The 25408-nt window shown below is 37.5% G+C and overlaps 1 long non-coding RNA gene across 2 annotated transcripts; it reads right to left on the bottom strand.

Moving 5' to 3' along the window:
- Positions 1-1517: 1517 nt before the first annotated feature.
- On the bottom strand, positions 1518-24681 carry LOC104001497 (uncharacterized). 2 transcript variants are annotated; one of them, XR_001707921.1, is made up of 4 exons: positions 24551-24681; positions 23019-23128; positions 6178-6281; positions 1518-2975 (listed from the first exon to the last, which is right to left on the bottom strand). It is a non-coding gene; the product is annotated as an uncharacterized LOC104001497 (long non-coding RNA). The 2 variants fall into 2 exon arrangements; XR_008538448.1 differs by having other exon boundaries at positions 1518-2351.
- Positions 24682-25408: the final 727 nt, after the last annotated feature.

The following is a 25408-nucleotide window of genomic DNA, read 5'->3' as shown; positions in this document are numbered from 1 at the left end:
GTAACCATGAACTAGAAATTGTGTCCCCATTATATGACTAACATAGTAGAGTCAGGTCCTGGATCCACCATTTAGTATGCCAAGTAGAGTGTATGTCACCTCATTAGTCCTCACAACAACCCAAGAGGTATGATCCTCATTTTACAGATAAGAACGCTATATAGCAGGTTAAGGAACTTGCTCAAATATCACACTATTACAGAGAATTGTGACTTTTAAAAAAACATTTACTCCCTCCTAAATGAGATGCTCAAATTTATAATCAGTTACCAAAGCCGTGGAAATTTCTCATCTCACAGAACCTACCATTCAATGACTCTTAGAGCATTTTTGCACATGGAATGGACAAGAAAAATGTTTGTGACAATCTGAATTTTAAATGGAGATCAAGGGTCCTTGCAGTAGTGAAGGAAAAGCAGGCATCTTTCCTTCCATTTCATGGACTTATATTTTAAGAAGCTCAGCCATTCCAGTCCATGCAGAAAAATACTCTCAAAGGAATATTTACAATGTGGATCTTATATTAAACATTTGGTTTTATATGCTTAAATATTTATAAAAGCATACGTTGAATAAATTTTAGTCTACAAACTGAAGTGTTCAAAACATATCAATTTCCTCATTTCTTTAAATCAATTTAATTTTCTGACTCTCAGCCTCCATCCTTAAAAGATGGCAAAAACATCTACCTCATCCTTTTGAGGGCCCCCTCTCCTTCCCAAAACCATACCACTACCTGGAAAGCTTGCTCGGGATGAGGACAATTGAGGAAGGAGCTCTAACCTCCAATTTTTCAAGGTATCACTGGCATCCCACTGTGAAGCCCACAGTGGGCCCAGAATTTTGGTGGTGCCAATTTGTGGTTAGAAGGCTTTGAGGAAAGTGCCTCCCTCTAGACGCCCTGAGGAGCCATCTCCTCTGGGAAGGGATAGCTTTATTCACAAGTGACATGGGTAGTCTCACAGGGTCCCCTGCTCAGAAAAACCCTGAGTTTGTTTTAATGCTCTTCTATTGAAGTCCTGAAATTTGGACAAAAGTTTCCACAGTTTCATTTTGCATTGGGCCTTGCAAATTATAAAGCTGATCCTAAAACTAATGGGTTTAGTTAGCAGCTCTTCTGCTCACTTTCTTAGAGGGGTCTGCAGCCTTCCTTCTCTATCCTATTAGGCAAAAGAGCTTCTCTTGCCTCACTTTGCCCTCCAGTGACTTTGCCTCTCTTTTTTGGAGTCTGGGGCACTTAACATTATCTCTTCAAGGGTCTTAGGCTTTTACGAAAGACAAAAATAGTCACGGAGGACTTCAGGGGCTTTCCCCTTTCATCCTGCAAAAAGTCCCTGAGGCAAAGGAGCATACAAGGAACAGGTTCCTGCTTAAAATCAGCGAAGAAAGAAAAAAATGTGTGAGGAGAAAAACCATACCTTAATATTTTAATAAATTGTTATACCACATATGTAGTTTGTTTTAATTAAGTTATTTTATAATCAGTTTTGATGACTTTGTCATATGAAATGGGCCTCTAGAATAGAACCCCAACACATACTCCTGTACCCGTAAAAAGCAGGGGCACAGAGAAGTCAGCGGGGTGTTGCTATGAGTAGGGTGAGCATATGTATTATAGCTCACACTGGGACACATCTGAAATAGGAAGGAATTGCTATCAATAATTACACCAGAGCAGTAAGAGTGAGCTGAAACCACCCTGGGCAAACTCAAATACATGGGCGCCCCACCTGTAAATGATAGAGGCAGAATTTGAACGTGAGTCTGTGTTACTCCCACCATTGGGATATTAATTAGGATAATCTGTAGCCAGCTCAATAGACTGACCACCAATGCTTTATTCCACATCCATTCTGTTGTTTTGCTGTTGACATGGCCTGAGAAAGGCTAGGTTCACAACTGGAGAATTTTATTCATGAGAAGCCCAGCAACCGCATTCCTTTGTTGTAACTGGCCAGTGCTCCAGGCATGAATGAGGCAAGTTTCATCTTCAATATTTACTGAAAACAGACGCTGAAGTTTGAGAAGCAAATGTAAAGTGCTCATTCCAAAGCCTCTTTATATACATGTTAAATCAGTTTGTGGGAAAGAGACCACAGAGATTGTTTAAACATTCATACTGATGACACAACTGTTCTAAAATATGCAGTTTCTTGTAGTTATATGTGGAATTAATTGCATATGGAGAAAGTCATCTTTTGAAACTGGCTAAAAGGAAATAGTCCATAACTCAGTGATATCAACATACACACCACTGTTCTGGGGACTCTACTTCACTTTTTTTCTTATCTCAGGCACTGTCTGAAGACGCTGTTTTCTCACTCAAGGCGTCATGACTCAGCTATGTAGCTCTGTCGAGAGACAGAAAAAAAAATCTGGGGCCAGAATGGAAGAGATAGCATTTAAGCACAACTGGAACTGTTGTGACCCTGGATTCTGGAGTGCAGCTCACTTCACCATGTTGCCATCGGCAGAGGAGTCTAGAAGAGTTGGTTCCTCTCTGCCCTTGAATTCCATCGGAGTCACGTGGCAAGTCATTTGGAAGTAGATTTTCTCCCTTACCACACAGCACATTCCAATAGTCATTCTTAACTGAATTACCCCAAATTCTTAGCAGGGTCTCCTGTTAACCACAAGCGGTTAGATAGCTATGTTTAGACAGCAATGGCTCCTTATCTCCTTCACGCTGAGGGAAATCAGCGGTCCTTTCCTAGTGGCGGCTTGAGGCTCAGCTCCTCTGGGATGGAATCAGACCTCCACCACAGCCCTCAACCACAGGGAGTGGGACTCCCCCATATGTCTTATTCACAGCAGTAATCACACATTTAGTACATCTGTTGTTTTAAATTTTTAGTCCCATTAATTCTTCCTTTTTAAACAAAAAGATATGAGGAGTTGAGAATCCCCATATTCACTTTGAAGTACCCTCACTTAAAGGGGAGATTTGGGGGAAAAAATTGAGACATGAGGCAATCCTGAAAATATGAATAAAAGAATATAAATATTTCTCCAGTCTCTCTAGTCTTCATTAAAATACATAAGAGGAAGAAACTGGTTTGCCCTTCTATATTTAATTTGGACTCTAACCTCTTTGAAAATTCAGCGGTATGATTAATTTTAGCTTATCTTATGGAATGACTCTTCACCTATAAATAAGTCTGTTCGTCTTCAGAAGACCATAAATATGCCTCCTGGTTTAGAGCTATTTTTAAATATCTCTTACATATAATTGTAATGAGATCTGCTTCCAGGACAATAGCTTAGTATCAGTTACATTTCTATTATGTTCTGTTAGTTTCTTGGTTGGGAAACATGCAAAAATGAGCTTACTTGAACGAATATGAATATTCAATGTTAAGCAGAGTAATAAAGACAAAAGAGAACCTGATATTTGATCTAACAAGACTAAAAAGAGCAAAACAAGAGAAGGAGAGAAGAGGAGGAGGTGGAGACAGAGAAGTAGAGATAAAGAAAAAACAGAAGAGTTGGAGGAGGGAGAGAATAAAAGCTTGGGAGTTTTAAATTTCAGGTAAAGGTGTAGAAATTTTTATTTTTAATTTTTTTCTATGTTGTCCCACACAATGTTGGAAAATAGGTGGAATAGTGAGGAGAGAACAGGACAGGCATTAGAGGTTCCTTCCTTACCCCTTCATCAGCCAAGTGCCTGATTCTCCACTTTTCTATCTCTCAGAGTCCCCAGGCTCACATGAGGTTTGCACACCCATACAGGAACGTGTTATCTCTATACTCACACATTAAACATGGCATGGCATTATTGGATGTCTTGAGGCCAATGATGTCAGAAGTTATTTTCAGTGTAAAGTTATATACAAGTAATTAATAATACTTATAACAATCATATATGCTTCAAATTAGTGATAAAAGCAACCTGGTAAATGAAAAATGACATACTCGGCTATTAAAAATTATATTGCTACAGAAAAAAGTTGAGAATCTGGTATTTCTAGGGCCACAATTAATTTCTTATATTAGAACTCAAATCTTTAAAATAAAATCTCACACATGGGGAATTACATTTGGGACTTTACACATGGGAAATGAATGATCAACTTTTCCTTCCTAGGTCATCTCCCATCGGAATAACAGACTTTCCGCTCTATAGAAGACAAAGGACTTGCTTTTCTCCAGAAAAATATCTCCCCATTGATAAATAATGAGCAAATGCAGGACACTTAAGTAGTGTTCCCATCAGTAGTGTGAACCCTGTCAGCACTAACCAGCTGGTCCTTGTCTGTTTTGCAGTCAAAGAAAACGGGAACCCAGTGTGCATCTGAGTTCCCAAGGAGGGAAGGCTATGATTTGCCAGGTGTGTGCATGGGCAGAATGCCCAGTCCCAGGTTGTTTTATAAAAAACCTTGCTCAGGCATGGCCAGCAAAGCTGTGGCAGTCCTGAGGAAGCAAGTAAAATACCATCATTGCTATTTCTGCAACATGCTTACCCTCTGCAAAACATCCTTGCATTTTCTTGAATTGGTAAACAAGAGTTCAGAGAGGAAGTTAGAGTCATGACAGACAGTTGGAGTGGTAGGCAATTTAACTGTTGTGATTTCTATCATTCATCAAATCAACACAATTATTTCAGTAACCAAATATGTGTTCAGAGAAACCAAGATTATAGAAGGCAGGTGTGGCGAGTGAAGAATTAGCAGATACCAATTTGCTTCTATTTGCAGAATCCAGGAATCAGGATCATATTTACTAATACACTTTGCAGGCAAAGCTTTTAGTTATTTCCATGTAATTGTTATGTAGCAAATCTTGGACAATTCATTTTATGTTTGTCTAACCCAGAAAGGTAAACTGGAATGATAGTGTTTTTCTGGATAATTTGATCCAATGAAATAATGACCTGGAGTTGCATGGTGATGTCAGGTTTCTTGCAGCTCACGCCTTAGAACCGAGTTACATGGGAGACCATGTTTGAACAATGTCCTTTAAGGAATTCAGTAACTAAACCCCACTGGACAGGAGCCAAGACAAGCCTGCTTAATGCCAAATTCCACTATAGTGGGTCATGTTATTGGATGGCTCAAATGAATCTGGGCCACGAAAAAGGGCCTCGTTCCCTCTATAGTTAGTTTTTTGTCTGAACTATCCAGATAATTGTTTCATTTTTCAACTTTTGTTTTTCTGCATGGAGTAGAAAGGCAGCTCTACTTATTTAGTTTTGTCTTTTGTTATAATCAAATCATCACCTGTAATTCTCAGAAATCATCCCCATAAAAATATGTAACTTTTGTATATTTCAAAAAGAACCGCCTAATTCCACATGGCTACTTATTCTTTTATACATTTATTCATTTGTTCATTGTGATTCATTCAGCAAATATTTAACCGGACAAACAGAAGATAGATTATCCTTTTATATCATGCCACTTATTTGGGAATCTTTAATTAGCAGAAAAATCTTTCAAGTATTAAGAAGCACCAGGAAAAAGTAAACAGTTTTTGGAAAAGTTCTCCTGAAATGCTACGTCTCTGTAAAAACAAAAAGTTTAACCTGCAAAACAAGTGTATTATTTGAAGTTTACACAGCACCTTTTACTGGAAAATGTTCCAAGCATTAACATTTAATCTTACCAACATTAGTCCCAGAAGAAAACCAACCTTTTCTTTCTTTGAAAACCGGAGAAGCAGAGCTGCAGTTTGTGAATTTTCCTCCATTGAATGAACTTTTAGATCTAGACCACGTGTCCCTTATTAAATTCAGGTTACTCTGGAGAGCTCTAAGATATCATGAAAGGAGGCTACACAAAAAGTAGGGTCTTCTTTCACCCCGTCCCTCATTTCTATTTTCCCAATACCTTTCCCTAAACCTTATCAGCCCATTTGAAAAAGAAAGTGATTTATATTTGAAGATAACCCATGTGGTTTGGATCTCTTTTTCTGCTGTTATATTAATCATTGCTGTCTTACTTGTGTCTTGCAAGCAACAACAACAAATAACAAATAGATATCCTCCTGCTAAATGAAAAAGGTTCTATAACCTAAGGGTCAGGGTGAGAGAAGTTATATTCTTAGGGTGCTAAGGTTTAATATTAGGTTTGTGATCATTTTGAGTTCTTTAAATACGGTCTGCAGTGACCTGACAGCAGGTTGGTTGAAGGAAGAGAGTGGACAATCATAGTTACATGAAAATAAAGCTAGAAGGCTCACCTGTGGTTTGCCTGATTGTGTTCCTGCTCTCATGAGTGACACTTACCCAACTCCATCTCTTCAGAAGGGGCCCAACAGAGGACAGACAATCATCCATGCAAAGGCTGTAGAAAGAGTCAAACACCTGGTGAGTAGATGAACCAGATGATCATAGATTATTTTTTAATTCCAAAGTTGTATGAATCCAAATTAAAATTTTTGTTTTCTGTTGTAGTTTTTAATCTTTTGTGTGTGTGACAGAGAATGTAAAATAGAATGCACATACAGAAAAGTACATAAACCAAGCTCCTGTGAAATGACCATTTAGGTCAAGAATAGAACATAGTCATCTCTGAAGTCTTTCCATGACCTTACCAATCACATGCCCCATATCCTGAATTTTATGGTTGTATTAGTCCATTCTCACATTGCTATAAAGATACTACCTGAGACTGGGTAATTTATAAAGGAAAGAGGTTTAATGGACTCACAGTTCAATGGCACAGTTCATGGCTGGGGAGGCCTCAGGAAACTTAAAATCATGGTGGATGGGGAAGCAAACATGTCCTTCTTCACAGGGCAGCAGGAGACAGAAAAATGGGCAAAGGAGGAACTTGCCAAACACGTAAAACCATCATATATCATGAGAACTCACTCACTATCACAAGAACAGCATGGGGGAAACCACCCCCATGATTCAATTACCTCCACCTGGTCTCTCCCTTGACATGTGGGGATTACGGGGATTAAACTTCAAGATGAGATTGTGGGTAGGGAACACAGCCAAACCATATCAATGTTAAATATTTCTTTTCTTTTTAGATCTATCACTATGCAATATAGTTTAATATGCATGTTTTAGAAAAAACCTTATATAAACAGAACCATATACTGTGTGTTTTGCTATTTTTGCTCTACCTTATGGTTCTAAGATTGACCCATGCTGTTAGACACAGTTGTCCTTCCTTCATTTTTGTGGCTAGACCCAGATAAGTTCTGCTGAATAAAGGCTTAGGCAAGTCCTGAGCCCCCTCGGCTGCTACTTCACTGGTAATTCAGCAGGACTGGTTATTCTGTGTCTAGGGTTCTGTTGCAGAGAACAGAATACTCTCTAGCTAATTTAGGCAGGTAGCGATTTACTATAGGTTTTTAAGTGGCATAAAGAATTTTTGGAAGGAGAGACAACACAGCCTATAGAGTGAGCTTTTGGTTACCTTCCTTTGCCCTGCCCAGTTACACACAGTACTGGAAACCAAGGGAGCTGCTGCCACTCTAGGATCAGGGCTCCTCAGGCTCCAGCACCACATTGCCACTGCCTTGATCACAAAGCCACTGCAATCAGAGACCCTCCTGATTAAAAGGTATCAGGATTATGAAGCCACTAATGCTACATACTCCAGAACCATTCTGTTCCTGACACAAACTGCACTAGCAAAAATGGATGTCCATTGCCTTTCTCCTAAATACCCACGCAAGGTACCTATGCTAGCAACCAAATCTCTGCTGACATTGCCAAGAAGACCAAACACCTTTATAAAACACCTGCCAGCAGAAATGGCAAAAGCAATATGAGGATATTTGGTTTGCAAAGCCTAAATACATCTGGGACTTTAGCTGAAATGTGTGAGAAAAAGTAGTCTTCATTGCACATCACAGCAATGGCTTTCAAATTTGGGATCAGAACCCATCATTAGCAGATCATGAGAACATTAAAAGAAAGAAAATAGAACAGAATAGAAAATATCAGAAGTCATGAACTCAGTAAGCACAAGTACTATTTTGTAGTACACATATGTGTATACTTCATTGCAATATCCGATGTTTTTCTTACTGTGGGTTGAGTTATTTAAAAAGTTTAAAAGCCACTGCACTAAAAGGAGGGTAGAATAGGTATTGAGTGCCAATCAACCATATTCACCACAATTTCTCTTATTGAACATAGAGTTCAACTGTTGAACATGTTCAACAATGAGACTCTTGGCAGATCTTGTCGGCTAGTGTCTTCTAACAATCTACTTTGGAGCATCTTAGTGGTCTGGATCTTCTTTACAGCCCGAACAATTCAGAAACACAAGACACAATGCTGGTAGCTTGGATCAAATCCTCTCCACAAATGCCTTAAATTCAGCTAAGATCACTTAAGCTCCAGAAAAGATAGGATTTAGAAGTCTGTGTGTTGCCAATAACTGGTAGAGTGCTCTGACTGAGGACACAGATGGTTGTGTCTACCTGCCTCCCTTTCGAAGTCATCCTCCACAAGTCCCTTTGTGAGCTTTTAAAAACACAAACCTGATTATTTCACTTTTGTTTTAAAGCATTTGAAACATTCTTTGGCTTATGGCAGTGATTCATAAACTTGAGATGTTTGTTAAAATACAGATTCCCAGATCCTCCTCAGGGATTCTAACTCAATAACTTCAGGATGAGTCCCAGGAATCTGTACTTTTAGTGGGAACCGCTAGTGAATAAAAACTGGACTACTAAGCATGATCAAAACAATTTGTTCCACACCGACCTGGCCCACCTACATTTTTCCATTCTGTTTCTCCCTCCCCATCACCAGTCTCTCTTCTCTTACCTTCTTGCCGCCCTCCCTCTTTCTCCCATCTCAAACATCCTTACCCTCCCCTCACTTCCACCCAAAGACAAATAACTCACCTTAAAGAACCTAGCTCCAATATTACCTCTTTAGGAAATCTTTTATATGCTAATAAAGCTTTTTTGATACTCCATATATTTAATAATGCATTATAATATTGTTGTAATCATATTAAATTGTAATTATTAGTTGACATGCCATTTTTCCCTACTAAAGCTAGGACTGTATTAGGTACAATTAGTGTATCTTATTTTTTTTTATTTTTTTATTTTTTGTCTTGCTCTTTCCCCCAGGCTAGAGTGAAGTAGTGCCATCTCGACTCACTGCAACCTCCACCCCCCTAGTTCAAGCAATTCTCCTGCCTCAGCTTCCTCCTGAGTAGCTGGAATTATAGGCATCTGCCACCATGACTGGCTAATTTTTGTATTTTTAGTAGAGACAGGGTTTCACCATGTTGGCCAGGCTGGTCTTGAACTCCTGACCTCAGGTAATCCGCCTGCCTTGGCCTCCCAAAGTACTGGGATTACAGGTGTGAGCCACCATGCCTGGACATCTTATTTTTTTTATATTTCCAGTGCCTGGCACATGGTAGATATATCAACAATTTTTGTTTAATGAATGAATGAGTGAATGAATTATATATGGTTGGATGGTTAGATGGATATAACTGCTTCTCTAAACTATGGAATTAAAAAAAAATATGGATCCGCAGTGGAGATTAGGACTGTTACAGCTGGAACAGCTGATCATAGTTGCTGATGCCTTTGGAAAACTAAGTGCATATGGGTTAAGACCAGGTTCCATGAAATTCAATGTGAGCCATCAATAATGTTGAAGGTGGAAGGTGGAGGTTTGATTGGGAACTGAATATTGGCATAGTATCAAAGTATCTCCCTGCCAAATACTTATCAAGAGGGAAAACATTGAGTTTATGATGGAGAAACTTAGTAGATGTCAATTTGATCCAGTGAACAGCAACTTCACTATTGGAGGGAGAGATTGGCCTCATGTGTCTCTTGATGTGATAGCCCAAGTAAAGTACAGCATCAGAGCATTCCTGCAAAGCAGTAATGGCCTGATTCTGGACATGAGGAATCATCAGATAAACTTAGGTAGAGGAATATCTACAGAATGAAGAGATAGAAAGATTGAAGAACTGTTCCAGAATGAAGAAGATTTAAAAATCTATGACAATTAAATGCAATGCATGATCCTGGGTTGACTCCTGGACAAGAAAATAAAGAGATATTATTGGGACAGTTGGAAAAACTTGAGAGTGTTCTGTTAATTAGATAGCAGTGTTATATCAATGTTGATTTCTTAATTTGGAGGGTTGTAAGGTGGTTATGTAGGAGAATGTATTTGTTTTGGAGAAATATACACTGGAGGAAATGGGAGTGATTAATCATCAGGTCTGCAATTACTGCTTAAATGGTTTATAACAGAATAATGTAAATCTTGAGAGAGACAGAGAGATGGAGGAAAGGGGTAAAATGTTAATAATTGGGAACTTTGGGTAAGGAGATATGGGAGTTTTTGTACATATCTTGCCAATTTTCTTTAAATTTCATTTAAAAATAAATGATTGACTTCTACTTGTGGCCAAGATGGAATAACAGGGATCAGATTCAGCTCTCTGACTCAAACAACTGCAAAGGTAGCTACAGTGTGTAGGACAGAGTAGTTGGGATACAGGAGTGAGTAACTCTGGAGATCCTCAGAGGATTCCCTTTGAGTATTCATCAGAGTGCTGATTAAAACATGTATGTGAGAAAATGGTCCAACGCTGGAGAAACTATTAGATAAAAAATATTCAGCAGTTAAAAGGCTGGGAATGGGGTCTGTTCCCAATAGCCAGACTGAAAAATCTTGTAATTTATGGAGCATTGGGTAGAGTAGTTAGAAAGGTCCTGTCTCAGTACTAGGGAATACATTACCAGACTAAATGCTGCCATGGTCCAGCCAAACAAATCTTAAAAAGCAAGACTCAAAAGGATCAAAATGTTTCCAAGGAACTTAACTATATCCCAGAACAAAGCTCAAGAATATTTATAGGTACACAAAAATATCCAGGACCCAACAAGGTAATATTCACAGTGTCTGGCAACCAATAAAAGAGTGCCAGACATTCTAAGAAGCAGAAAAAATAAGACCCATAATGAAGAGAATAATCAATCAATTGAAATCTACCCAGAACTGACACAGATGTTAGCATTATTAAACACAGACATTTGAAAAGTTAATAGTATTCCAAAAGCTAAAAAAAAAATAGAGTATGTTATAAAAATACAAAAAAAATCAAACAGCGAGAGCTAAAAACTATAATGTCTGAGATGAAAAATACACTAGATGGGATTTATAGCCGTTAAAACATTACAGAAGAAAAGATTAGCAAACTTGAAAACATCAATAGAAGCTACTCAAGACAAAACACAGAGAGGAAATAAAAATATTTTAAAATAATTATAAGAGCTTCAGTAGTTGTGAGACAAATTTTATCAGGCTAATATGTAATGAGATACTCATTAATGTACATGTAATATACATTACACTACATCATACATTACATAATATACATTACATCATTAATATACATGTAATAATATACATGTAAGACAGTAGGGAGAAGGCAAAAAAATTGACATTATATAGCTGGAAATTTCCAAATTTGATGATATCTATAAACCCACAGATCCAACAACCCCAAAGAACTCTAATTACAAGAAACATAAAGAAAATTACACCAAGGAATATAATAATCAAATTTCTCCAAAGCAATGATAAATAGAAAATCTTAAAAGTAGCCAGAGAAAGAACATGTATTACATAAGAGGAACAAAGATATAACAGCCAGCAAATTCCTCATCTGAAACTATGCAAGCGAAAGACAGTGGATCAACATATTTAGAAGGAAAAATAACTATCATCTATATTCAGTGAAATAAAAACTCTTTCAGTCATACAAAAGCTGAAATAATTGATCACCAATAGCACCTCAATACAAGAAATGTTAAAAGAAGCCCTTCAAGTAGAAGAAAAATGGTACCAGATGAAAATCTGAATCTACTTAAAAAAACAAGGAGAACCATAAATGGGAACTATGGAAAACTATACTTGATTTATGTTCTTAAATTTAAATGCTTTAAAAGATATTTGATTATTTAAACAAAATTATAGCAATGTGCTGTGAAGTCTATGACATAAAAAAGATACAAAGTGTCAAAGTGCACAAAAGAAGAACTAGAAAACTTGATTAGCTCTATACTTATTAAAAATTGAACTTATAATTCTTTAATATAAAAAATGTCAGGCTTAGATGGCATCACTAATGAATTCTCCCAAATATTTAGGGAACATATAATACTAATCTTACACAAACTCTTACAGAAAATTGAAGAGAATGAAATACTTCCCATCTTATTTTGTGAGGTTACTATTATCCTGATACCAAAACCAAACAAAAACATTATAAGATTAGAAAATAACGGAACAATATTCCTCAGGAACATAGACACAAAAATTGGAACCATATTTTAGAAAATTGAATCCAAGAATATATGAAAAGGATAATACATCCTGACCAAATAGGGTTTATTTTGGGAATGAAAGTTTGGCTTACTATTAAAAATCAATCAAAGTAATATATCCTATTAACACATGAAAATATAAAAACTATATCATTATCTGAATAGATGCTGCTATGATTTGAATGTATCCCCCAAAAGTTCATGTGTTGAAAAGTTAATACACGAATTTATATGTCGATGGTATTCAGAGGTGGAGTCTTTGCGAGGTAATTAGGATTAGATGAGGTCATGAGGGTGGGGTGCCCATGGTATAATTAGTGGCTTTATAAGGAAGGGAAGAGAGATCTAAGCCAGCACTTTCTCGCACCGTGTGATCTTTTTGCCATTATTATGGAGCAAGAAGGCTGTCACCAGACGCAGCCCCTTAATCTTGGAATTCTCAGTCTCCAGAACTTTAAGAAATACATTTTTTCTATGCAAAATATCTAGTCTGTGGTATTCTCTTACAGCAGCAGAAAAACAGACTAAGACAGATGCAGAAAGAGCATTTGACAAAATCAAACATCTGTTCCTAACTAAAAAAAAAAAAAAAAACACAACTCTCAGCTAACCAGAAATAGAACTTCCACTCAATCTGATAAAAGGTATCTAAGAAAAACCTAGAGGAAACATAATACTTAATTGTGAAAAATACAAAGATTTTTTCCTAAATTAAGGAAGAAAAAGATGTACTACTATTCAACACCGTGCTAGAGGTTTAATTAGAGCAATAAGGCAAAAAATTGCATTTAAGTTAAGAAAGATAAAGCAAAATTGTTTTTATTTGCAGAGTGCATGATTGTTTATGTAGGAAATCTAATGGAATCTACAACAACCCCTAGAACCAATAAGTAAATTTAGCAAGTTTGAAGAGTACAAGATCAATGCCAAAATCAATTGTATTTCTACATATTAGCACTTGGAAATTGAAATGTAAAAAATGCTATTAAAATACATTAAAAGTAATGGTAAAAACTGCAATTACTTTTAGACCAACCCAATATTGGAGATAACATTAAAATATAAAATAATTAGGAATAAATCTGACAAAAGATGGACAAGACTTGTACATGGAAACTATAAAATATTGCTGAGGAAAATGAACTATGACCTAAACAACAGAGAGACATACCTTGTTCATGGGCCTTAAGGTTTAATATTATTAGATGCCAATTCTACCCAAATTGATCTGTAGCTTCAATGCAATACTCAATAAAATCTTAGGCTTTGTTTTTGGTAATAGTCAAAAGACTGATACTAAAATTCATATCAAAATGCAAAGAAGTTAGAATAGCCAAATCATCTTGAGAAAAGAAAAACGAGATCGGAAGACTTATACTGTTTTATTATAAAGAGTTATTATAAAGTGTTTATATAGACTTATTATAAAGGTAATCAGGACGCTTTGGCATTGGTGTAAATATGGACAAATTAATCAATGGAACAGAATAGGCAGTGCAGAAACAGATCCATACATACGACAACCAATGGATATATGGGTACCACACATATGGACAAGTAATATTCAACAAAGGTACAAAGACAATTCAGGGTAGAAAGAATAGTCTTTTTATAAATGATGCTGAAAAACTTTTGCAAAATAATAGAGAACTTGGATCAATACCTATAGTTATATAAAGAAATTAACTCAAAATGGATCATAGACCTAAATGTAAACCTCAGACTATAAAGATATAAGACACAGACACAGATATTTTAGATACAACATAAAATGCGTGATACACAAAAGAAAAACATGAAATGATGAACCGTTAAAAATATCAACATTAAAACCTATGCTCTTTGAAAGACATTAATTCACAAACCACCAAATGGGAGAAAATATTTGTAAAGCATTTATCTCTTAAAGGATTTATATTCCAGAATATATTTTTTAAACTCTCAAAACTCAATGATAAAAACCAAACAACCCAACTAAAAACTCACTTTAAAAAAATGGGAGAAATATTTGAGCAGATTCTTTCCCAAAGAAGATCCAGGTTGAGCATCCCTAATCTGAAAGTCTGAAATTTGAAATGCTCCAAAATTTGAAACTTTTTGAGCACAACTATTCCACATCTGACCTCATGTGATGCATGCATGAAATTTAAAATATTATAAAAAATTGGCTTTGGGCTATGTGTATAAAGTGTATATGAAACATAAATAAATTTCATGTTTAGACTTGTGTTTCATTCCCAAGGTATCTTATTATGTATATGCAAATATTCCAGAATTTTTTTTTTTAATCTGAATTACAAAACACTTCTGATCCCAAGGATTTTAGATAAGGGATATTTAATCTGTATATGAATAATGAATAGACACATTTTGTTAAGAAAATGAACATTAAAACCACAGTAAGATGCCACTGTTAACCAATTAGAAAGGCTAAAATTTAAAAAGACTAACCATATCAACTAATGAAGATATAGAGGAACTGGAGCTCTCATATATTATTGTTATTACCAATTTGGAAAATAGTTTGGCAATGTCTTTAAAAGTTCAATATAAACCTCCTACATTATCCAAACATTGTACTCCTAGATATTTACTCAAGAGAAAAGAAAGCGTACATCCATACAATGACGCATATATGAATGTTCATAGCTGCTTTATTTGAGACAACCAAATGTCCATAAATAGGTAAATGTATTGTGCTATATCTATTGTATGAAATGATAGTAATTTAAAGGAATGAATTATTTTTACACACAATAATTTTGAGATAAATCTCAAAATAATCATGCAGAGTGAAAGAAGCTAAACCAAAAAGAGTACTAAGTAAACACATCTATTGTAATAGAAAGTGGGTCAGTGATTGCCTGGGAGGAGTGTGTAGGAAGAATAGGAAGGAGGGATTACAAAAAGGCAGGGGGGGAATATCGATCTTTCATCTTCAATTGATATTCACTATCATGGTTGTGGCAATGGTTTCATGGGCTTACACATTTGTCAAATTGTACAAATTGTACCAGTTTACCATTCATATTTATACCTCAATAAAGCTGTTTTTAAAAAACTATAAAATAAAATATTAAAAAGTATTAAGGAGCCCTATATAAGACAGAAAATACATGTTGGTTGCTCGCAAATTGGATTGAGTCAGATTAAAAATAGAAAAACCAAAGGTTTTTTTTTTCAGCTGTTGCAAAAGGGGTTGAGTTATTGATTTAATTCTCAGCTTGGTCGCTGTTGGTGTATAGCAGGGTTACTGCTTTGTGTACATTCATTTTGTATCTTGGTACTTTGCTGAACTCATTTACCAGTTCTGGGAGCTTTTTGGATGAGTCTGTAGGGTTTTCTAGGTATATGATCATGTCATCACCAAACAGTGACAGTTTGACTTCCTCTTTACCAATTTGGATGCCGTTTATTTCTTTCTCTTGTCTGATTGCTCTGGCTAGGACTTCCAGTAGCATGATGAACTGAAGTGGTGAAAGTGGGCATCCTTGTCTTGTTCCACTTCTCAGGGGGAATACCTTTAACTCTTCCCCATCAGTATTAATGTTGGCTGTGGATTTGTCATAGGTGGCTTTTATTACTTTAAGGTACACTTAAGCAAGGAGGTGAAAGACCTCTGCAAAGAAAACTGCAAAATACTGCTGAAAGAAATCATAGACAAAACAAACAAATGGAAACACATCCCATGCTCATGGATGGGTAGATTCAATATTGTAAAAATGACCATACTGCCAAAAGCAATCTACAAATTTAATGCAATTCCCATCAAAATACCACCATGGTTCTTCACAGAACTAAATAAAACAATCCTAAAATTCATATGAAACTGAAAAAGAGCCCACATAGCCAAAGCAAGACTAAGCAAAAAGAACAAATCTGGAGGCATCACATTACCCAACTTCAGACTATACTATAAGGCCAGAGTCACCAAAACATCATGGTACCGGTATAAAAACAGGCATGTGGACCAACGGAACAGAACAGAGAACCCAGAAATAAAGCCAAATACTTAAGTCAACTGATCTTTGACAAAGCAAAAAATATATATATAAAGCGGGGAAAGGACACCCTGTTCAACGAATGGTGCTGGGATCACTGGCAAGTCACGTGTAGAAGAATGAAACTGGATCCTTATTTCTCACTTTGTACAAAAATCAACTCAATGGGTCAAAGACTTAAAACTAAGATCTGAAACCATAAAAATTTTAGAAGATAACTTTGGAAAAACTCTGCTAGACATTGGCTTAGGCAAAGAATTCATGACCAAGAACCCAAAAGCAAGCACAATAAAAACAAAGATAAAGAGATGTGAATTAAACTAAAAAGCTTCTGCACAGCAAAGGAAATAATCAGCAGAGTTAATAGTCAACCCACAGAGTGGGAGAAAATCTTCACAATCTATACATCCAACAAAGGACTAATATCCAGAATCTACAAGGAACTCAAACAAATCAGCAAGAGAAAAACAAAAACAATCCCATCAGAAAGCAGGCTAGGGACATGAATAGGCAGTTCTCAAAAGAAGACCTACAAATGGTCAACAAACATGAAAAAGTGCTCAACATCATTAATTATCAGGGAAATCAAAACCACAGTGTGACACCACCTTACCCCTGCAAAAATGGCTATAAACAAAAAATAAAAAATAAAAGATGTTGGCATGGATGTTTTGAAAAGGGAACACTTTTACACTGCTGGCAGGAATGTAAACTAGTACAACCACTATGGAAAACAGTGTGGAGATTCCTCAAAGAACTAAGAGTACATCTACCATTTGATCCAGCAATCCCACTCCTGGGGATCTACCCAGAGGAAAAGAAGTCATTATATGAAAAAGATACTTGGACACGCATGTTTATAGCAGCATAATTCACAATTGCAAAAATATAGAACCAGCCCAAATGCCCATCAGTCACTGAGTGGATAAAGAAAATTTGGTATATATACCCCAGAATACTACTCAGCCATAAAAAGGAATGAAATAATGGCATTTGCAGCAGCCTGGATGGAATTGGAGACCATTATTCTGAGTGAAGTAACTCAGGAATGGAAAACCAAACATCATATGTTCTCACTCATAAGTGGGAGCTAAGCTATGCAGATGCAAAGGCATAAAAATGATACAATGGACTTTGGGAACTTGGGGGGAACAATGGGAGTGGGGTAAGGGTTAATAAACTACACATTGGGTACAGTGTACACTGCTCAGGTGATGGGTGCATCAAAATCTCAAAAATCACCACTAAAGAACTTATTCATGTAACTAAACACCACGTGTTCCCCAGAGTCCTATTGAAATAAAAAAAAAAGTAGGTAGAAAACCAATGAAGTAGAAAATATATCTATTGGATACACTTGCAACAGGAGAGATAAAAACAACAAAACACTATCCTTACTCTAGGTGATAGATCCATAGGACAAAAGTTATACCTTAAGGCCACAGTATAGGTAGACACAGTCTTACTTGGAAAAAGTGAACATTCCTTGTGTTTTTCATCAGAAGAGCTGTGTCCTCAAGAAGAAAACCAGAACTCTGAACTCTGGTTTTAGGCAGGCAGGAAGGGATTACCTGTCTCTCTGTAGACTTTGCGCTTTAGGGTCTTGTTGGAGGGTACAACGTTTAATCTCTACTGAGGAATACCCATTACTAGGTCATTCCCCATATTCCTAATAACTCCTTCCCAGGAGAAGTGCACTGAGTTATCTGATTAATGAGTTTGGAAACAGAAACAGCTCTCCTCCCTCCTACCTTTCTCTTTGGAACAACCTGCCTTTGGGCTGTATGTATTCTTCTCTGTTCCTCTTTGATAACTTTTTTTTTTTTTTTTTTTTTACAGGAATAGTCCGCCTTTTCCAAATAGTGGAGAAGACAGACATGATTAGATGCCGTCTGAACTGATTAGACCCTGTTATGATTAGATGACTCGGTAAGTCTGTGATTCTGGTGTTCAATATTAAGAACTTGCCCCCACAGATTCAAGCTGCAATCTCCTAAATTGCTTTTGTCATTAAACAGGGAGGAATTTTTGCCTTCATTTGCTGTTTTGTCTTATTTCTCAATTGCTTCAGAGCTTAGCGAGGAATGGGGTTATTATATATTGAGCTCTCTCAAAGGCCTCAATAAATCTGGACTTCCAAGAGCCAAGCAGAGCTAATGGGTTCTCCCATTGGCCTTTATCATGTGGAAGAAGTGCATTAACTAGGCAGGAAGACATCCCAGAAAACAGTTCCCAGCTGTAAATAAATATGATTGTAGATTTTTAAAATCTATAATTAAAAAAATCTACAATCCTCTTGTGAACCTAAAATTCTGGCCTTTATTTTATGGTTTAACAGAAATTGAAGTCGAGGATTTGTTTTCATGTTTGGTCTATGTGAGTGTTAATTGAAAACAATGTTCTCTCCCAGCCCTCAGTTTACATCAAGTGTGGGGCTGATTGGCCATTATTAATGAAATACTAGCAACATTGTGTCCACAACTTCTAGGAAACAAAAAAACAATCACCACCAACAAAAACTTCTATTATTTCATCTGCAGTGTTCAGGGAGCATCTTCCTTTTCAGTTTTACAAGTAAGTATTAAAGAGCTGAACCAAAAAAAAAAAATTATTCAACCAGGTGCGGTGGTTCCCACCTGTAATCCCAGCACTTTGGGAGACCAGGTGGGTGGATCGCTTGAGCCCAGGAGTTCAAGACTAGCCTAGGCAACATGGCAAAACCCTGTCTCTACAAAAAAAAAATAATAATAATACAAAAATTAGCCTGGTGTGGTGGCACACTCCTGTAGTCTCAACTACTTAGGAGACTGAGGTGGGTGAATCGCTTGAGCCTGGGAGGTCAAGGCTGCAGAGCTGTGTTTGCACCACTGCACTCCAGCCTGGGCCGCAAAGTGAGACCCTGTCTCAAAAGAAAAAAAATATTCTATTGAAGATGTTCTGACCATATGCACCATTTGTTCCTGCAATGCAGGCCTCTGAAGACTTTCTGGTTCGTATCCTTTCTGAGTACTGGTTTAAATTTTTCCTCAATTCATCTAGCTTCCCCATGTCTTTCCATTAAATCCCTTCCTCTGCTTAGGTTAACCAGAATCTCTTTCTGCTGATTGCAACCAAAAACCTAACTGATTCATTTTGCTTAAATAGATATTCAAATCTTTCCATTTACCTCACGAGAGCAAAAGGTGCATTTCTAGATTTCTGGTGAGTGAATATAATGACTAAATCTAAATAGAATGACCATGGTTTCCTCCTGTGAACCTTAAATTTTTTGGGGATTAGGAGGGAGGGTATATTGTAGTTCTTGACATCCAGGCTGTTTAAATGGGAATCAATTTTTTGGACATTCATTCCATGAAGTTGTGTGTATTCCAGGTGCTTACCAGGGTGCCTACCACATTCTAGGCATAAAATCAAAGAACACATTCACCACATCCTTCCAGCAGCATTCACTGTTATGGTGTTGTTTTATCTTGAAGTCTAAGTTCTTTGATAGAAAAGACTGTGAAGTGTTACTTTGCCTACTAAGACACCACACATAGAGTTGGCATCCCTTATTGTCATCCACAGATGATCATGCTCACCTTGCGTGCATGTTAAGTGAATTTAAGTTCTATTGTGTATACTGCTGACCATCTTGCACTGGGCTGTATTTTTATGACCCAGCTCTTGGTTTTACTTTCACATGAAAAAAGATAACCGAAATTCCCAAATGCCAGATAATTTCAAATTCTACAGTAGTTTTGGAGATTTCTTTAAAAGAAGTATAAACAACATATGCCTTCAAGATCCAAAGCATCTGCTAAAAGCCTTTACACTTTACATCCTTAATCTGTGAGCGGATTATAGAGTAATTCTCTGCCACTGGAGGATGGCTGGTATAGCTGGATAAGCTAGAGATATTACAGTCTGCAATTCCTACCCTGGGGATTAGTAAGGGCTCTCTACGTGCATGTGGTTGAGAGCATTTTGTAAGAAGCTGTCTCTTTAATTTCTAACATGTATCATAAGCTAGTTTCACTGTCTTTTATGAGACATTACAAATTTCAAATCCCATTCAATCAATGGGCACATTTTGCTTGAGACCATCCTGCAACTTGCCATCTGAGAAGTTCCTAAATTGCAGTGTCAAGATGGCAGCAAGATTTCTACAGTGCAATATAAATAGCAAGCTTCCAAACTGGGCTTTTCATTCCTTTCATGAGGTTATAGCTCTGAATAATGACTGCTTTCAGTTAGTCAGCATACGGCCAATAATCCCATTAGTTTATCAATATTCTACTATTACGTAAAACAGAATTCTTCTTTTTTTTTTAATTTTTTTAATTTTTTGAGACACAGTGTCTCTGTCGCCCAGGCTAGAGTGCAGTGGTACAACCTCGGCTCACTGCAACCTCTGCCTCCTGGGTTCAAGCAATTCTCCTGCCTCAGCCTCCCAAGTAGCTGGGATTACAAGCACCTGCCACCACACCCGGTTAAATTTTGTATTTTTAGTAAAGACGGGGTTTCACCATGTTGGCCAGGCTGGTCTCGAACTCCTGACCTCAGCTGATCTGATCGCCTCAGCCTACCAAAGTGCTGGGATTACAGACATGAGCCACCATGCCCAGCCTGAAACAGAATACTTCTCATGGTGAATGTTTGAGTCCTCTAGATGATCAAAAGCAAACTCTACATCTATCGAAGATACCTTAGTTTGCTTGCTTCAAGATAATTTGAAGGCCTCACCTGATCATAGAAATCTCATAAAATGGGACAAATGATTTCAATCTAGTCTGTATACCTCCAAACTGTCATTAAAAAAATACAGGTTCCAGTATTTTTAAAGTATTCATTGAAGTATACAAGTAATTTTCGAGGATGGATTTGCATTGTCTGTCTTCTAGTTGTATTTGTTTGATTAAGAGACACTTTTGTCTCCAGAAAGATATTCAATGTGTGAGCATTATAGATAGAACTTGACTGCTTCAAAACTTCTCTGGCTCCCCTCATCTACACTGTACCCTAAATTTACTGCATCCTGCAAGGTCAGGAAGGCAACTAGACCAAGTTTTCCCTCCTTTCCTCCAGCTCCACTCTCATTAGCTACTATCCTTCCTGGAATACATAACACTAATAGTTCTTTATTTGCCTAGTCTATTTTAAGCCATCAACAAATGGAAGCCACTCTTCTGAACCTCCTATTGCAGCAATTCCCCAGAATTGAAAAAAAAAAAAAGAGGCCATCTGTTGTCTCAACTATCTGTGGAGCTAAAGTAAAGGCTTTAACTTAATGCTCTTCAGCAGAGCAATAGGAAAACATCCATCACCCAGTGACAGGTTAGGTCGACAGTCCCAACAGATGGATGTCTGCCGTTGCACACATTAAGGAAACGGAGTTGATCACTCCAAGGATACAATAAAATCTCAGAACTTCCAAGAAACTAAGAACTACTGCAAAGGGGATAGATTCTTCCAGAATACAAAAGCTATTTCCTAATTGTGCACCTGGTGCATTCCAAATTCACATTAAACTCTCAGGCCTTGGTGTTGCAGACTAGGTTATTGCTCTGAGGTACTAGATGCATTAGGCTTTTGACCTTTCAACTCCTGAGAATTAGCAAAACTTCTCTGATTGCTCACCCTGTGTGGAGGCAAGCCGGCTCTGAAAGCCTGAATTGAAGGCCTGGAAAAGTGGTGAGAGGCAGTTCCATGACAGAACTGACATATTCAGGATTTCTGTGCAGCAGCCTCAATTGAATCACTCTCTTCTCCTCTCTGACACTCAAACTTTCTCTCAATCTTGTTCTAATTTGGCCAGAAGAGGGAAGTCTCTATCTTCCCATCACTGAACCTATAAATCTGACTTTACCCACACCCATTTTCTCCATCTAGTTATGAAAAGGAATCACTGTTAATATTTAGTAAACATTTATTACATAACAGGCAATGTCCTAAGTACTTTACATATATAAGCTCATTTGGTTCTCAAATAGCTCTGTGTGGTAAGTAATTATATTATCACCATTTTATTGGATGAGGCCACTGAATACAGAGAGTTCAGGCAACTTGCTTAGTCACAGAGCCAGGAGGTCTCAGAGCCAGGATTCAAACTCAGGTATTCTAACTAAAGAACCCATCTTACCTGCTGCACTGTACTGACTGAGGAGAGCCACCTGCTATGGATAAGTGCCTCCTCCTGTGCTCTCATGCCATCCTTCAGCAAAGATTGAGTGAGAACCCACTCTGTGTCTGGGCTAGGTTCTGGGATATAATTATATGCAAAAACAGATACTAAAGAGGTAGTCAGCCAAGCACAGTGGCTCATGACTGTAATCCCAGCAATTTGGGAGGCCAAGGAAGGCAGATCACTTAGGCCCAGGAATTCAAGACCAGCCTGGGCAACATGCCAAAACGCTGTCTCTACAAAAAATAATTTTAAAAAAAGTAGCTGGGCATGGTGGTGCATGTCTGTAGTACCTGGGAGGCTGAGATGGAAGAATCACCTGAGCCCAGGAAGTAGACGCAACAGTGAACCATGATTGTGCCACTGCACTCCAGCCTGGGCAACAGAGTAAAATCTTGTTTCAAAAAGAGGTAGTTATGCTAACTCATATGTAATGAATGAAAAAGTGAGAAAGGAATACACTATTAAGAGCACATATAATGAAAGGACCTTGCCCTAAACAGGGGGATCAGAGGAGGCTTCCCAGGAGGAGATATGTTTAAGCTGAACAATGGAGAATGAACAGGGATTACCTTGGGCAAGAGGAGCAACGACGGTCATTATGGAGGGAAGCAGGAGATGTCAAAGATGAGTCCAGGCTTGCGGTTGGCTCATCTAAAGGCCACTAGTTACTCACTCTTTTCTGAAGATGAACACATAAGCAATTTCTTGATCTTTACCTTTGACTGAAAGTCCTTCATCATAGAGTATTTTATATATTTTGTACATTTATATATTTTAACAAAATATTAAAATGTATAATATAAATATATATTTATACAAATATAAATACACACACACACACACACACACACAGCTCCATCCAAAAGAAGGAAACAAGAAAACCACCCCTGAAACATTGAGAAATGGCATGGTGAAGGGGGAAAAGCAATGAATTAGGACCCAGAAATTCATAGGTTTAGTCCTGGCTGAGCCATTAGTTTACTGTTGACCTTGGCCTTGGTTTCTCCATCTTTAAGATGGAGGTAGTAGTGCCTGCCTTAGTTCGCCCTCCAGAGTCACTGCGAAGATTAAATGCTATAATCTATAAGGGGGAAAACTTTGAAAACATTCTCATGCTTTGGCTAAGAGCTTTGGAAAGCACTTAGTTACATGGAGATTCCAGGGACGTTTCCTTCAGTTTTCTCTGCATTATTAGATTTCTTGTTGTAGAAAAGTGTGTGTGCTTTGTGAACCAGGTTTTCAGAGCCTCCAGATTTCCTTAAGTACAGCACATGTCCCTGAGGGTATATGGCACACACTTCCCTTTTAACAACTGCACATTTCACTTAATGTTTAGTGTTTCTGCTTCAAAATGAATGCTACCCCATGGCTGGTGTGGGTGAATAGCCCACACTGGTCTTAGTTCAGTTTGTGTCAGTGATTAGCTCAGCTGAAATTGGTTGGGAAAGGAGGAGAACACTGTTCAGCTTGATAAAAATAAAGTACATTCTTTCAATAAAGAGGGAGTGAACAGAAAGCAATTGACTGTGGAGAAGGCAGGTGACCTAACAACTACAGAAGAGAATTTAAAGTTTGGCATTGGAAGCCACTGGCTTCCAATTCTAATGTGACATATTGAATTGTGTGACTTGGACATGCACACACATACATATACATGTGTACATGTTTATGTTTCTATACATATTTCTGCATGAATATGTAAATATATGTGTATTTATATTCATAATGCACTCTCAAGTTCAAAGACTCTGACCCATATTAGTGTACAGTTTTATAATTTAAGATGATTTTGTTATCAAAAAATTGGAACTTCTACCTATTTAAAACTTATTTCTACTGTTTTAAGTGAAAATATTTAGTTGTAAACAGCAGACAGCCATTCTAAGGAAAAAAATTATTAAAAGGCCCCCACTTTTTTTTTGAGAAACAGTCTCACTCTGTCACCCAGGCTGGAGTGCAGTAGTACAATCATAGCTCGCTGCAGCCTCAAACTCCTGGGCTCAAGTGATCCCCCTTCCTCAGCCTCCCAAGTCGCTGAGACTACAAGCACACACCCCCACACCTGGCTAATTTTTAAATTTATTCTAGAGCTGGATCTTACTATGTTGCTTAGGCTGGTCTCGAACCCTTGGGCTCAGGCATTCCTCCCGCCTCAACCTCCCAAAGTGCTAGGATTACAGGCAAGAGCCACCATATCCGGCTCTTAAAAGGCTTTTGAGTAGCTCGTGGAATTGCCAGGTGTCTTAGAGAAGATTCTGAATTCTATAGCCAGGAACAATGCTCAGAATCAAATTGCAGAACCTTTCTGGTGAGGACATCATAGATGCTTATGATCCCTAGATCCTATGGGCAGCTGCCACCACTACCAGAGTCTTCCTTGCAATGCGAGCTTCTTGCATCATGACTTCTAGATTCCAAGTCTGCAAAGGGTACATATTACTGGGGAACCTGGGCCACATGCTCGCGCCTAGATCTAGAGAAATTTGGGAAACAATAAATATGTATGCAGCATTTTTAGCTTCTGTACTAGTTGATAACATGAGCTTCCACCAAGAATCCTAAAGCATGGAAGTCTTCAAATATGGGTAAGAAGTTCTGATGTTTATTGGACAACCAAAAAGAGTGACATTTGTGTACCATGACAGAGTAGTGCTAATAGATGCTAATTCCAAAGATAAGAGGCTGAGCCTGGCTTTCAGTCTTTAAGAAAGTATTTGAAAAACAGAGTCTATACAATGAATTCCTGATTTTAGGAAAAGCTGCACAGTCTCCCAGGAATACCCTGACAGATCAGAGCAGTAATAAAGCAACACAGCTCAGGCCTAAGGAGCAGATACTTCTAGAAAAGTTTCAACAACAGAAACCTGATTTAAAAAAAAAAAGCATAGCCATTGATATAAAACATATGACACATATCTTAGTTGGACTCTCAAAACATTTCTCACTTCTCTACAACAAA

The sequence above is a fragment of the Pan troglodytes genome, chromosome 10 (genome assembly GCF_028858775.2).
Source record: "Pan troglodytes isolate AG18354 chromosome 10, NHGRI_mPanTro3-v2.0_pri, whole genome shotgun sequence".
Lineage (NCBI taxonomy): Eukaryota > Metazoa > Chordata > Mammalia > Primates > Hominidae > Pan > Pan troglodytes.
Note: the sequence above shows the minus strand (reverse complement) of the source record. Positions and strands in the feature narration are given on the sequence as shown.